Genomic DNA, 14,160 nt, shown 5'->3' on the forward strand with positions numbered 1-14,160 from the left:
CTTCCCTTCAGCATGGTAACTCCAACCTCTTAATGACAGGTTTGCTGAAGAAATAGATTTTTAACTTGCTAGTGTCTTCCAAATAAAACCAAATAATAGCTGTTTATGAGGCATGTCCAGTACTGTTTATATTTATTCCATTGATAAGATCTTTAACTAGTGCTATCATCAAGGGAAAATCACTAACTAAAAGAAGTATGCTGTTTTTGAAAGGAGACACATGAGAAGACGTATTTCCCGTTGGAGGGCTTTAGTTGTGCAATAGTCTATAGGTTGTTTCTGTGAATGGATATTAGGGCTTTGAACCAATTTCTTTTGGTTTTTTAGGTGTACAGAGGATAGCAGTGTTAATTAAAGTTCAGTGGAGTACCAGATGTTTCCTTTTTCTACAAGGGATTGCAAAACTGACAGAAAGCATGCTAGTTTTTAAAAATCTTGATTCAGAGGCAGAATTTGCAGCTGAGTTTGAGATAAATTAAAAAAACAACCTTCAGCTGCAGGGTCTCCTTCTTAATCTAGATTTAATTAGATTGCCCACATTTTGTGAATCTATGACCAGAAACACATCAAACAAAGAAAAAAAAAAGACTTAAACAGCTTTATAAGAATAACGACACGTACTTTTCACAGAAAAACAGTTGTTCAGTTTCTCATTGTGATAAGAAATTAGTGACCTATCACACCCTACAAACCTCAGAATGAAAATTGACAGCCTGTCAATTGCTTATGTCCTGAGTTCTTGGTGCTGAGTTGTTTCCCAGCAGACATTTCATTATCACTCTAGCTATCATAATCAGTGCAGGGGAGAGGGGAGTTTGCTGGCTATTTATAGTAGATTGTGTTATCACTCTTGGTGAGGGTATAACTTCATCTTGATGGTTCCTTGATAGGGTACTGTTTCTTCTAATTGTTTATTTGGTGCTGTGCCCTGGTTATCTGGGTATAGACTATTAGAAGGGATGTTCTAGAGCAGTGGTCCCCAACCTTTTTTATGCCATGGCCCGGTACCGGCATCACAAAATGATCTGCGGCCAGGTACCGGCATCAGCACACATGACAAGGTGAGCCGAGCGATCCCAAAGCAAGAGTCCCCCTTTTCGGCTTCATTTATTCAACTAGAACCCATCCAACAAAGTGGAAAACTTGTCCTTCCACTAAATCCAAATTAAATTTGTTTTCACTCAGTTTTTTTTTTTAACAGCGGCACCCCATCTGGCCCCACCCACCTCACGGCGCTTACCCACCCGCTTGCCTTGCAACAAAAAGATTCTCCCGCAGAAGCGGCGCAACCGACTCCCTGATATCCTCCTACATGGCCGTTTGAATTTAATCTCGCTCCTGGAGGTCACGTGAGCGACACGGCGCTGCCCGATTAGTGCAGCCAGGAGCTTGAAATTAGTCAATCAGGAAGCAACAAAACATTACTCGGCTCACTCTTTCTGTCCAGGGCTCAGCAGCCTGTGTGGTTCTTTTGAAAAATGCATGCCGGCTGTTACCATTCCCCGCCGCCCCACACTTTCCTCAGGCCTAACCGCCCAGATTGGCTATTTTTTGCATATAAAGTTTTGCGTCTGCCTATATCCTGGTCCTACCTCTCTCTTTTTTTTTTGTTCTGTAATTTGTGAGTTCCTTTTTGGGGGAACGAATGCCTGCTGTAGCAGAACTTTATGCAGTTCATTTTTCGTATTTTCATTTTGGGAGAAAGGAAAGAAGAAAAATTGGAGTCTTTAAAAAAAACTTTCTCATCGAAACAAGATGGCGGCGCTCAGCAAACCGGCGGCCTGGTAGAAAATGTTCCACGGACCGGTACCGGTCCGGGGACCGGTGGTTGGGGACCCCTGTTCTAGAGGATATAGGACAAAAGAAATATAAGGCATGTTTTATTAAATTAAATACATAGCATTGTCTTTAAAAATGTCTGATATAGGTAAAAGTTAAGTGATAGAAATAATATTATAGAACATAGAATACCCACTAAAAAAGGAAATAAAAAACTCCAAAATAACAGTGTGAAGCTTAAAAAGTGATTCACAATTTAAAAAAGTTTTCCAAAGAAAATCAGAATAGAATGTGGGAAGCCCCACCCTCCTCCTAGAAGAATGAAATATTTTGGGAAATATTAAAAAAGCAGAACGTAATATTTCCCCAAAGGGAGAAATTGAGAAACATGTTTTTAGAGGCAGGAAGCAGCCCCCAGGTTTTTCTTAATAGTCCACAGCAGATACTAGCACTTAAGGAGATAAAGACCTTATTGAAAGAAACCAACTATCTAGATGTCTCTATTCATAAGCAAAGCAAATACTGCAGGTAGAAATCTATTCAAGACAGGATATTTTGAAACTCCTTGCAGCACAACAAAGGCATAATGATAGCCCCTCATCCAAGATCCAACACAGGACAAAAGCCATTAGCATCAATTGGAATTGCCCAACACTCTTTCCGAACACAAGCCCCTTCATTGCACCATCCCCAGAGCAGTCAAAACTTCAAAGTCACAGAAACATGGGAGCTCAGATAAGCCAGAGGTTGACCAGATTAGCTAAGACAAGCACCTAGGATTTATATTTCCTCTTTTGCCTATAGAACCAGTTATGACCCTTACATGATCCCATGGGAATCTGAAAACAGCCAATAGCATATTAAGGGACATGTTCTTGAACAGGAAGCTCGAATATAAAGGCCAAAAGAAGGTATAAAAACCCACTCAATTTCAACTCCATTTTGTTCAGCTGCCCAGAATCACATGTGGTTCTCCTTCATCAATAAACCATCTTTCAATAAGCCTCCATGTTTCCAGTGTCTTTCTCCCAACTTAGAACTGAAGATGGATATTTGAATGAAAAGAATTTGAATGAAAAAATAGGTCCAGATGAACAACCCTTAGAAAGGCATTTCAGAGGCCTTAAGGATCAATATTTAATACTTAAGGAATTCTAAATACTTAGAGATTCTAAATACTTAAGAGGAGCAACTATATTTAGTCATTTTTATTGTAGGTAAAACATACATCTCTTTCCTCCTTTTGGTCCTCCCTCCTTAAGAACAATAAAACAATTGGATTCACATGTCTTATATTAAGTCTTAATGCTCAATTACTGGTTAAAATCAGTGACTTTGTAGCAGGAAAGCTGTATTAATTAATGGTAGCAAAATATCATAAAGAGTCTGCTCTCATTCTTCCTTTATCTAACCTAAATTGCTTAGTCTGAGGACCACACAAGATGGACTTTGTAGTACCAAAAACTTTGAATTTGTAGTATTGTTATACTTGCTAACAAACATAGTTATTTTGTATTTTAATCTGACTTATTTTTCTCTCTTTTAAATGAAGTTTTCAAACCATTACAGACTGCATTGATTGATAGCTTCTAAAATTCCTAAACTGAAAAGATAAGATATAGGATGGGATACCTGGACAATGTCTCCTGATAAGAGAAAGCTTGTTAGCACTAATTATTATCTGGTCTGTCGTGAACTCCAAACAAACATTTTCCTTATTAACATCTTAAAATTTATGCCCCTTCTGTCATCAGACTTCATTTTAATGAATGTGTGGAAATATATGACCACATGTAACCGATTTTCCACAAAAAGGGGAAGTTACTTTTGTCCTGTCCAATCACCTTTTCTCTTGCATTTTCTTTGATGTCTTGCCTATAACAAGGAATATAAGATGGGTCTTTTTGAATGAGAGGAATCCATTTATCAGAATGTTCATTTATCACTTTCTGGAAAGAAGACACAAATTTATAGCTGATGTAACTTTTTGCACACTCCTTAGATGAAGTCATTGAGCTAACAGGCTGCATCTAGCACTAGTATCCCCTATTTTTAAGGCAGACTCACAGGTCCTTCACGTCTAACAGAACAGTTTTGCAATTCTCTCCACAATTTCCTTCTGTCTCTTTGAGATGTAATCCACTTAGTGCTGGATAGGTTTAAATTAGCAATATAATCTTTCCTTATCTATTAAAAAAAAATGAAGTTTCCTAATTGCCCCAGCAGTGTAGCAATTACCTGAGTGTGAGAGAGTGAAGGAGGGAGGGAGGGAGGGAGTCAGTCAGTCAGGCTAACTAGCTGTCTGCTGCCATCTTGCTGCATCTGTTTCTGTTGAGTTTCTGAAAGAGGTGGAAAAAATGTAAGTTCTGCTTTTTCACTACTGTATTACAAATTGGCTATTTTCTCCTCACAACAGACCTACATTTTCCATTTCTACCATAGCTGAACTATTCCCTTAGTGCAATGTTTCTCAACCTCAGCAACTTTAAGATGTATCAACTTCACCTTCCAGATGCTGGCTAGGCAATTCTGGGAACTGAAGTCCACACTCCAAGACGGGTGCCAAACTAGCGGCCTGTGGAGTGGATGCGTCATGCGCAGGTCACGCTCACCCCAGCTCCACAAAGGGAAAAAAATGCTGTGATACCTCATGTGATGGCAACGTGGCGAGTTTGACACCCGTGATTTAAGATAAAAATTGAGAAACAACATCTTAGTGTTTCTTTATCCGGGTCTGAGATATAATATAGTAAATTGTAATTTTCCATAATGTAGACTAACATATAGTTTATATACCATTTATATAAGGTTTATTCTTTATTCAAATTACTTAGAACAGTATTTTGAAGTATAGCCACATGACTACATATCCAAGGCCAGACATGTTTGCCCAATGTATGAATCCTGCTAAGGAATATATGAACAGCTTCTGGCTTGAGATATGTGCCAGGTACTGCATAGTATAGAAAAACAAGAGGGGCTGAGTGCTTGTGACAGTATGGGCATAATTAATTTTAACCATTTAGGTATGGTAATAACTTATAGGCAGTTAGCATGTGACTGACCTGGGCCTATCAACTGGGCCTGGGAAGGATGGTCAAGAGGTCGGTGATAGGAATGTATAAAATATGCTGAGATCTGTAACTGGTGTCGTCTCTTGCCTGTAAGTATTGAAATCCACCTATCTTTGCAAACGCTCCAATAAAATTGTTTTGTATTCTGACAACTTTGGAGTTGAGATTTTACTCCTCACAAGGCTCTTCCTGTTCTGAGCTTCTGACATTCCTTAGTTTCTAGAAACTACCTCGAGTTCTTGTTGGGTTGTTAGGCCTGAATGATAATGTACATTGTAAGTGTGTGGTAAAGTATTATTACTGTGTTGAAAGGCTGACAAAATGCCTTTCTTCTGAGGATTCGATTTCCCCGCTGGGAGAGCTCCGGTGCAAGGATACAGACAACTGCTTGAAAGCTGGATCTTTTTTATTTTTCAGGAAGGCGAGAGATAGCAAGAAGTCTGCGTTCCTGGGCTAGCTAGCTTTGTATGATAAGTCCCTGATTTTTTATACCTTTTCTCCTTTTGTGTGTGTGTACTTGTGCTTGTATTTCTTAATGTTTTAAATCCTGTCAGGGGTTGTCTTCATGTCTGCTGGAGGGTAAACTCAGTGGGGTGCAGAAGGCAAACTTTGCGGGGTGGTTTGATTGGATTATCGGTTTCGTCCTAATCTTTTTTTATTGCTTAATGGTTTCTTATATTTGTTTTGTGGCAATCTCCTGTCTGTCTCCTTTGCAATATATTTTGTGTCTTTTGTCTGTTTGGTTTGCTGATTTGGCATGTCTTGTGTTTGTAAGGGTTTTCTTTTCTTGTTTCCTTAGTTTTCTTAATTATTTGGGCTTTTGTTTAAGGGGCTTCTTTAATACCTTTTATTTGATTCCTTTTCCTATGCAAGTTTGTTTTATGGCTGGCTTGATGTTCCCTTTGGGCTTTTCCTGCTTGGATGACACCACTGTCCTCGTGAAGTTCCCTTTCCACAACTGCAAAAGGCTGACCTTTCCCTGACACTGGCAAAATCTTTTCACTGAGAGATCAAACATTTCTCTCCAAAGTTCCAATTCAAATGATTCCCTTTTTTATACAGCCCTGTACCAGTCTCCACATCCCTCCTCATTCCCCATTGGCTGAGGTACTATAAGGTTACACTCTCTTCTACTGCCTTCTACATATTTGTTTCTACATACTAAATCATACAATGCATGTGCATTTAAATTAACAGACAATATATGCAAAATGTGTCAAATAATATTCAGTAGGATTTTGAGCATGTTCTGTTGCCTTATTTTTGAGTTCCTGGTTATTTGATGTTTTTTTTAATTCAATTCAGTTTTGTCTTTCCTGTTTTTCAATTGGTTTTGTTTTCCTTTAAGATAGTTTATTCCTCTCACAGCTACCTCCTCTTACAATTTTTAATTTTGAAGACCATTTGTTTACTCCAGGGGTGTCAAACTTGTTGGCCACATCAACGTGTGGCAAACAGCTTAGCAAAGTGTAGAGCTGTAATTGCAGGAATGTTCCTATCTTGGATGGCAAACCTCAGATAAAGAATATTTCCAAGCAGATACAACTCAGACAAATGAAGTCACTAATCTAAAGGAGGATTAGAGAGAGGAAGTAAATATATGTTAGACTTTAACTAGAGATAATTAATTGTGTTATTTACTATGCTAAACAGTAACGGAAGTTAAGCAGTGACCAAAGTTAACCAATGATTGAAGCTAACTAAAAATGTGTACAAATGCAAGACTAAACTCCAATAAAGTTCATCATGATTCAGTTGATCATGATCAAACAACTCGACTGCCTCGTCATTACAACAGCAAAGGGGGGAAAAGTTGTGATACGTTACATGATGATGCTGTGACAACATGAGTTTGATACTCTTGGTTTACTCCTATCATACCCAAAACGATATACTTGAATATTGTTTTAAAACATTTGAGGATAAACTGCAAAGAGCTTGAATGACTTGTCGTAATTTTCATCTCCCATTCCTAATTTATTGTAATTTTTTTAAAAGCCTCCATGCCTGTGTGGGAAGTCCCCCACCCCAGAAGCATGAAATATTTTGGGAAATATTTAAAAAGGCAGAATATTATATTTCCCTAAAGGAGAAATGGAGAAACATGTTTTAGAGGCAGGAAGCAGCCCCCAAGTCTTAATAGCCCACAACACATGCCAGCACTTAAGAGATAAAGAGCTTATTGAAAGAAGCCAACTATCTAGATGGCTCCATTCATAAGCAAATACTTTAATAATCATCCTACACCCCTCAGCTTACACCACATCATTCCTTTACAGGCCCAGTTGATAGGCCCAATCTGATCACATGCTTTCCAACTGCCTATAAACTACTATCACACTTAAATGTTTAAAATCAGTCAAGCCCTTAACCTAACCTTGCTAAGCATTCACTCCTCTCATGTCTCACTTCTTTGATACATTTCTCAAGAATTGCAACATAGTCATATAAAAGAATGATGCTCAAGTGAAATAAACATTTGAGGAAGAAAAATATCGAAGTGGGAACCGGGTTGGATATATTCTCAGCCTTCTCAAGGTTAGACTTAATCATTTTCTTTGTTCATGGAAACTTAAGAACAGCTAAAGTGGTGTCTACCAATGTATACAATTGAAAAGCAAAGGACAAACCCCATATAAATTATATAGTATTAAAATGGACAATTACAACATATCATATCATAACCCACACACCCCTTTATGCATTTGGCATAATGCGTAATACTAGATTATATTGAATTAATGGGCTAAAATTTTTACATGCATTTTGTTATAAAAGAGAAAGAAACACACTTGGTCCTTCTGGTTCTTTTTCATCATAGCCCGTTAACTCACAAGTCTCATTTTCCTGGGCCAATTGCCAAAGGAAACGTCTGCAATGAATGTTAGGTCCCTCCTTGCTCTCGAAAATGCGGGAGTTCTTGTGCGCCGTCTTCTTGCTTGCAACTGCAGAGCTTGAAAAGAAGCGCGTCTTAAGAAGGTTGTTGCGTGGTCCGATATCTTTATTTTCCGCGTTGCTCGACTGCGCTTTCCCTTTGAGTCCGCAGCGCGGAGACTTCAACGTTATTAGCGCGCATCTCAAATCTGGTCTTTAGTAAAACTCCAGTCAGCCCTTAACATTTATTGTGAGCGGTCGAATTAGACTTTAAAGAAAAGCCGAAGTAGACGCGGGCTTGGTAAGTTTTCCAGGACTGGTTTGCTTACGTATCTGGACAAAGGATGGGCATGCAAGCCTGCCCTGAAATGAAACTAACTGCTATGGAATATTGGCATTATTTAAAACTATGACTACAAGATTCTGAAACAAGGTGAATCTGTTGACTTTGTGCAATACAAGCCGGGAGGGGAGAAGGGAGAGCAGGCTTTCTCAAGAGTGGTTTAATTATATTTATGGTTAAATAAATGTTCTAGAATGTTTTATATTTTTTATGAGTTGCTATAATAGCCTTGTTATCAGTGTAATTATTTATTGATTTCTCTTTTCCTTCTTCCAACTATTTTGAAGATACTTTTTCACTTTGGTGATCAGAAAGGGTAAGTTATGGGTCTACTCGTGTGCAAGTAGTGCTGCTTATTCCTTCAGCCCTATTTCAAAATGTGTTTAACAGAAACCATGGTGGTGGGGAAGATTGATATTTGTTTATGCCTCTTTTTTCTCGTGTATCCCCTCGACAGTTGCTACATCCAACTATTGTCAGCATTATTAATTTTAGTCTCTTGACCTGCCCACTAAATTTTTTACTGGAACTTTGCTAAGATTTTATAGCCTTGTTTACTTCCTTACTTCCTTTACTTCCAGCTAACATTCTCGCACAATTCTACATACTTTCCCATCAGGGGTTTTTAGGTTATACAGAAGATAAATGTGGCCTTACATTTGCTCTTTTCTTTACAGGAATAATTTTCATTTCTCTCATTTGTAAACAGCTTCCATTATTTAGAGTCCTTAAGATGGAAGGTATGAATGTAAATCCTCAGTTGTAGCTCGTAGAGAGATTTGAGAGCACTGAGGTAGAGAAAACTATTTAAAGTCATCCTCAGAGCATAATCCTGAGAAGAAGTGTGTTAGAGTTAGTCTATGCTGTTATTCATGCTGTTAGTTTTCTTTGGGTTTTAGTATTATCTCCTCCCCTTTTCTCTTCCACCATTTGCCTCGCTTTTTAAAATTTTTATTAAAATTTAAAATGAAAGGATAAAAAACTAATACAAACTAATAAAAAAGAAGTGCAGAGAAAAAAAGTGAGGGATAAATTAAAAATATATAAAGAAAGCAGTATAAAACTTTATCTTTGTATTTTTACACTACTTCCCTCCCTTTAAAGGCTGATTGTGCTGCTTTTGCTTTTGAAAATACACTTTTAGCCTTCTAGTGTAAATCTTTTTTTAAAGGTCTTGAAAAACAATGTGCTCCTAGAAAGATAACTGAGTAACTTTTGTGCTGAAACTTTAATATTGATATTTCTACTCCTGAGTATTGTGTCAGTTTTATTTGCAAGATCTTCATCAGATGGTGGCATATTACAGTTTTTCTTTTGTAAATGAGATGTGTGGCAATGCACTTGATTTCTATAGCTGTTAGCCTATAGTAGTGACTTTTTTTTCTAAGAGGACTCCTCATCTTTTGTCAATTTTTATTTTGCCATCTTTTTAATAGATTTTCTAAATCTAAATAGTTCAGGTTGAAAAGTTTTTGGAATTGTCTTAAGAACCCTTGCTGCTGTAGAATATGATGAAAACAAGCTTTCTGTTCTAAGTCAATTTTACATTTCTATTTGTAATTTCAAATTCAAGCATTTAATTCTCCAATGTAGTCTGTTTTAAAATATTTCTAGTCCATTTAGGCAAGCCTTCCATTGCCCTCCTAAATACCATAGTAAAATCTGCTCAGCAGAGTGATAAAACTTGTTCATGGAATTCTTGAGTAAGCTATACTCTATACTACTCTATACTGTAGAATAATAACTACTTTTGCAAATAGTTTTTACTTAGCTTGCCTAAACTTTGCATATTTAGTCAAGGCATGACATCTTTTCAGTGTTGGTCCTTTCATAAAACTTCCTCCATAGGCAGGAATATTTCTATAGTTACAGTTTGGTTTATTAACTAGGAAATTTAGCTTGATAGTATCAGGGAGGAGCATCAATTCTGGTCTATGTTGTCATCAGGGACATTTGGAACATTAATTAGCTAGTCCCGAAACCCAAATTCAGGTTGTTAGGTAGCAGATTGAAGTCTGGACTACCTAGGTGGTATTTTCAGAAAAGCTGCATTTTCCTTAGTCTTAACTGGTTAGATGAACAGATAGAGCTTAGAGCTTTCAAGGCATGGAAGAAATAGGAAAGTTGTTGTAATGACAAGGCAGTCGAGGTGTTTGATCATGATCAACTGAATCATGATGAACTTTATTGGAATCTAGTCTTGCATTTATACACATTTTTAGTTATCCTCCAACATTGGTTAACTTTGGTTTCTGCTTAACTTTCATTACTGTTTAGCATAGCAACCAACACAATTAATTATCTCTAGTTAAAGTCTAACATATGTTTACTTCTTCTCTCTAATCCTCCTTTACATTAGTGACTTTGTTTGCCTGAGTTGTATTTGCTTGTAAACATTCTTAATCTGAGGTTTGCCATCCAAGATAAGAATATTCCTGCAATTACAACTCTACAGAAAGTAATCCTCAATTTACAACCACAACTGGGACCAGAATTTTCACTGCTATGACCTTTTCTGACATAGTTGGTAAGAAAATCACTGCTGTCATTAAGTGAATCCCACAGCCATTAAACAAATCCGGCTTCCGCCATTGACTTTGCTTGTTGGAAGCCAGCCAGGAAGCTCACAAATGGTGATCTCACAACCCAGGCACATTGCAACTACCATAAATACATGCCAGTTTCCAAACACCTGAATTTGATGATCATGGAGATACTGCAATGGTTGTAACTGTGAAGACCCATCATAAGTCACTCTTTTGATTGCCATTGTAACTTTGAATGGCCACTAAACAAACAGTTGTAAGCTGAAGACTACCTGTAGGTAGAGGACTTTAGATTTGTTAGAAACTGGGAACTTTGGGGACAAGAAGAAAACTGTTGAACTTGAACTTAAATGCAAACAGTTGCTTGTGCATAACATCAAAGTGCTAGGCAGCATCCAGTTTGGGTTGTGTAGATATTTTGGAAATTACCATAAGGGAAAAAGCTAATATTTGAAGTAGGTTAATGGATGTCAGGCTTCCTGACCAGGAATTGTCAGAAAAACTCAGACCTGGTCTTATACAAGTCTGAAGACAGGATTTGACAGAACATCCACAGAGATAGTTTTGACTAGAATATATTATCTAGCTGTTAGATAATAAATGTTACAGCAAATAAAAATGAAGCCAAATGTAATAGTTGATTGTGAGCATAGAAGGAGCTATTTCTTTGCATGGTAACCTTGAACTTTAGCAGCTGAGTGTTTCACTATCTAATTCGGTACAGAAAACAATTGGTTTTCAGTGCACAGGGCAATGTAGCAAGGGCTGTATAGAAAACTCAACACCAGCAATATTTGAAAACGTGCACAGTGTACATATGTGAGAGGGTCAATGCTAAGTAATTACAGAATTAGGCTATGACCAGGAATATATGATGGAAAACTGATGGTATGGAAATTACCAGTAGGACATAATCATTTCTGGATACAAGCATTGGGTCATGCTTGACTCGCTATGCGCACACACACATACTCCCTCACAAGCAAACAACAGAAAACGGAGGGGGATGGGTAGATTTGGAATGCAAGGTGGGGTGGAATTGTGGAATGAAAACAAAAGGCTTGTACGGAGAAAGTTTGCTATTTATTTCAAAGAGATTATAAACTCTAACTTATTTGAAACTTTGGAGGACCAAATTCCTTCATTCTGCCACAAATGTAAAATAGATTTAAGGAAGTTCTATTGCACTTGATTAAAATGATAATAGTGATCCTGACAGGATCCTGACAAGAGACCTGTTAAAGGCTCAGGAACCCTTTGCAGGTGTTATGGCTTAATTAGCTGATTGTGGGAGTGGGACACTTGGAGCCTGGAATTTTGAACCTTTTCACAATCTTCTAATTTTTTGAGATTGTGGATCTGGGGTTTTAATAAGCTGTAAGCCATACTCATCTCAATTATGACAAATCACGGCTTGAACTATCTTGCTTTGCATGTAATGAGTCTATCTCATATATTAGGTTCACGTTTTAAGTTGCATTACTGAAATAAATGAACTTTTGCACGATATTCTAATTTTTTGAGTTTCGCATGTATGTGACCCTCCTGAGACTGTTGGTTGTTTTGGGAAACTTTGAAGCCATCAGTCAAGATTTACTTCTGGTTAGATGTGAAGATTGGGAGGGAGAGGGCATGGTATTACAACATTCTTTTTTCTAAGTGGCTTATTTCAGTTGTGTTGATTGCTGAGATAGATCAATTTCTTGGTTGCTCTAGTAAGGGGTGCTATGGGGCTCATTCCTTTCTTCTTGCTGTTTAATATCTAAATGAAGGTCTATTAGCATGAAGTAAGGTATCCAGTAATGCTGTAGAAGACATTCCCAGACTGGATAAGAGATAAAGTGAAGGTCCTAACATAGTGGGACCTTCCTAAGACTTAATGGGAAAAATAGGGTTTCTACATTCCAGATTTATCACTGATGAACTTGGGAGTAAGAAGGGATGTTTGCAGTATGTGAGATGTTTTATCTCACAATACAGAGACAAGTCTGATTCATAATTCAAGGTTTATTTCAAAAAGTGTTTGCAAAGGCGGCCTCCAAGTCTCTTCCCAAGTGGATTGAGTACGAGGAAAGCAAAATCCAATATTCAAGCAATACATTTTATACTCTCGATATAAGGCAAGCCAGGCCTAAGAAGCCTTCCCCACTCCCCTTATTATCTCTAAGTCATAAGTCAACTAAGGGGTTGACTTGACAATTTCTTCAAGACAACAGATACCTTATCTTGTTTTGTTGTTGCTTTGCCTGGGGCGGATGCTTCCTATCTTATTTGCTTGTGACCTTGTTTCCGGTGAATATTCCTGTTTTCCAAGAAGATTGTAGCAAGGCACCACCTAATATTTACCTGAATATACTATGGAGTTAATATACAATAAGAACAGCATAGCTTAATAATACACTAGATACTTTTATAAAAGAGTAACTTATTATTTATTTCCTTCAAGAACAACACTTGATGGACATTTGTGTTATCTATGGGGAACAGTCTCTACTAATTAAAAAGAGTGAAGAAGAACACAGATTAAGACAGTGCACCTGAATGTATTTGCTAATAAAGGTATTTCCTTTATCTAGATTTTGTTTAAGATTTTGTCACCTAACCCCTCTGAGAACTTAATTTTCTTACTGCTTGGAGTGACAGATTGCTTGCCCAGTTAGCTGGACATTCCCCTGTTGTGCATCCTGGAGGATTAAGGAAATTGTCAGGAAATTGTGTGGTATTCTTAGCTGTTATTGCTCTATTGTGACAAGGATTGTGTTTAACCCTTGATGGTATTGGGGAACTGAGTGGCATAAAATCTGTGCTAAATAAATAAAGATAATTGAACTAACAGCAGCATTATTCTTGGACAACTTGAAAGACCTCAAAGTCACTTTAGGTAGTATTGGTTAGTATTGAAAATAACCAGGTGTCAGAAATCTTTGCAACTGAAATATATAAAGTGGAATATAAGGATAAGTTGATGCAAAATTGAGGAATTGTTGCATGCCAGTGTGTGATATATATATATAGGCAGCTTTTGAATTACATAATCAAATGAAAAATGACCAGCAATATGCACTACCATGAAACTCATAGAAAAAAATTGTATTGCCACTGTGGTTTTTCTTAAGGATAAACTCAGTTGTGGCCATTGTATGCATTTATAATCTCTATGGACAATTAGGTGTAGCTATGCTCTGGAGTTTTAGTAATTCTCATTGAAAGCTGTTTGTGGTTATGTCTTCGTTCTCATTGAAAGCTGTTTGTGGTTATGTCTTCGTTCTCATACCAAAATTGTAAAACGTGAAGTGGGTTATTCCATTCAGGAATACATATGTCCATTAGACAAACAGTGTCATTTCCTGCATATATTTGTACTTCTCTGCAAATTATGATAAAAATCTGTATTTGGCAACCCCCAGTCAAAAGGGATTACACAACTGGAAAACTTTTATACTTTTTGGGGTGCTAACAGTGGGGCCAGCTTAATAATACAAAATGTGTATGCAGTAGTTACAATGCCTTTGCATTTTTATTGTTTTCTGGTTTTACCACATTT

At 37.4% G+C, this 14,160-nt stretch overlaps 1 protein-coding gene across 10 annotated transcripts in view; it reads left to right on the plus strand.

The window, feature by feature from the left end:
* Positions 1 to 7,889: 7,889 nt before the first annotated feature.
* LOC113446154 (uncharacterized) overlaps positions 7,890 to 14,160 on the plus strand; it is a 51,965-nt gene continuing 45,694 nt past the window's right edge. For 6 of the 10 annotated variants that reach the window (XM_087929521.1, XM_087929524.1, XM_087929525.1 and 3 more), the window contains exon 1: positions 7,890 to 8,028. The gene's annotated coding sequence lies outside the window, so the exon portion shown is untranslated. Of the gene's footprint in view, positions 8,029 to 8,055; positions 8,161 to 8,357; positions 8,387 to 13,062; positions 13,176 to 14,160 lie in introns of those variants that run through there. The other 4 variants (XM_087929527.1, XM_087929530.1, XM_087929522.1 and 1 more) reach the window with 3 other exon arrangements.

This window comes from Pseudonaja textilis, chromosome 3 (genome assembly GCF_049901715.1).
Source record: "Pseudonaja textilis isolate UNSWEBS1 chromosome 3, rPseTex1.2, whole genome shotgun sequence".
Classification (NCBI taxonomy): domain Eukaryota; kingdom Metazoa; phylum Chordata; class Lepidosauria; order Squamata; family Elapidae; genus Pseudonaja; species Pseudonaja textilis.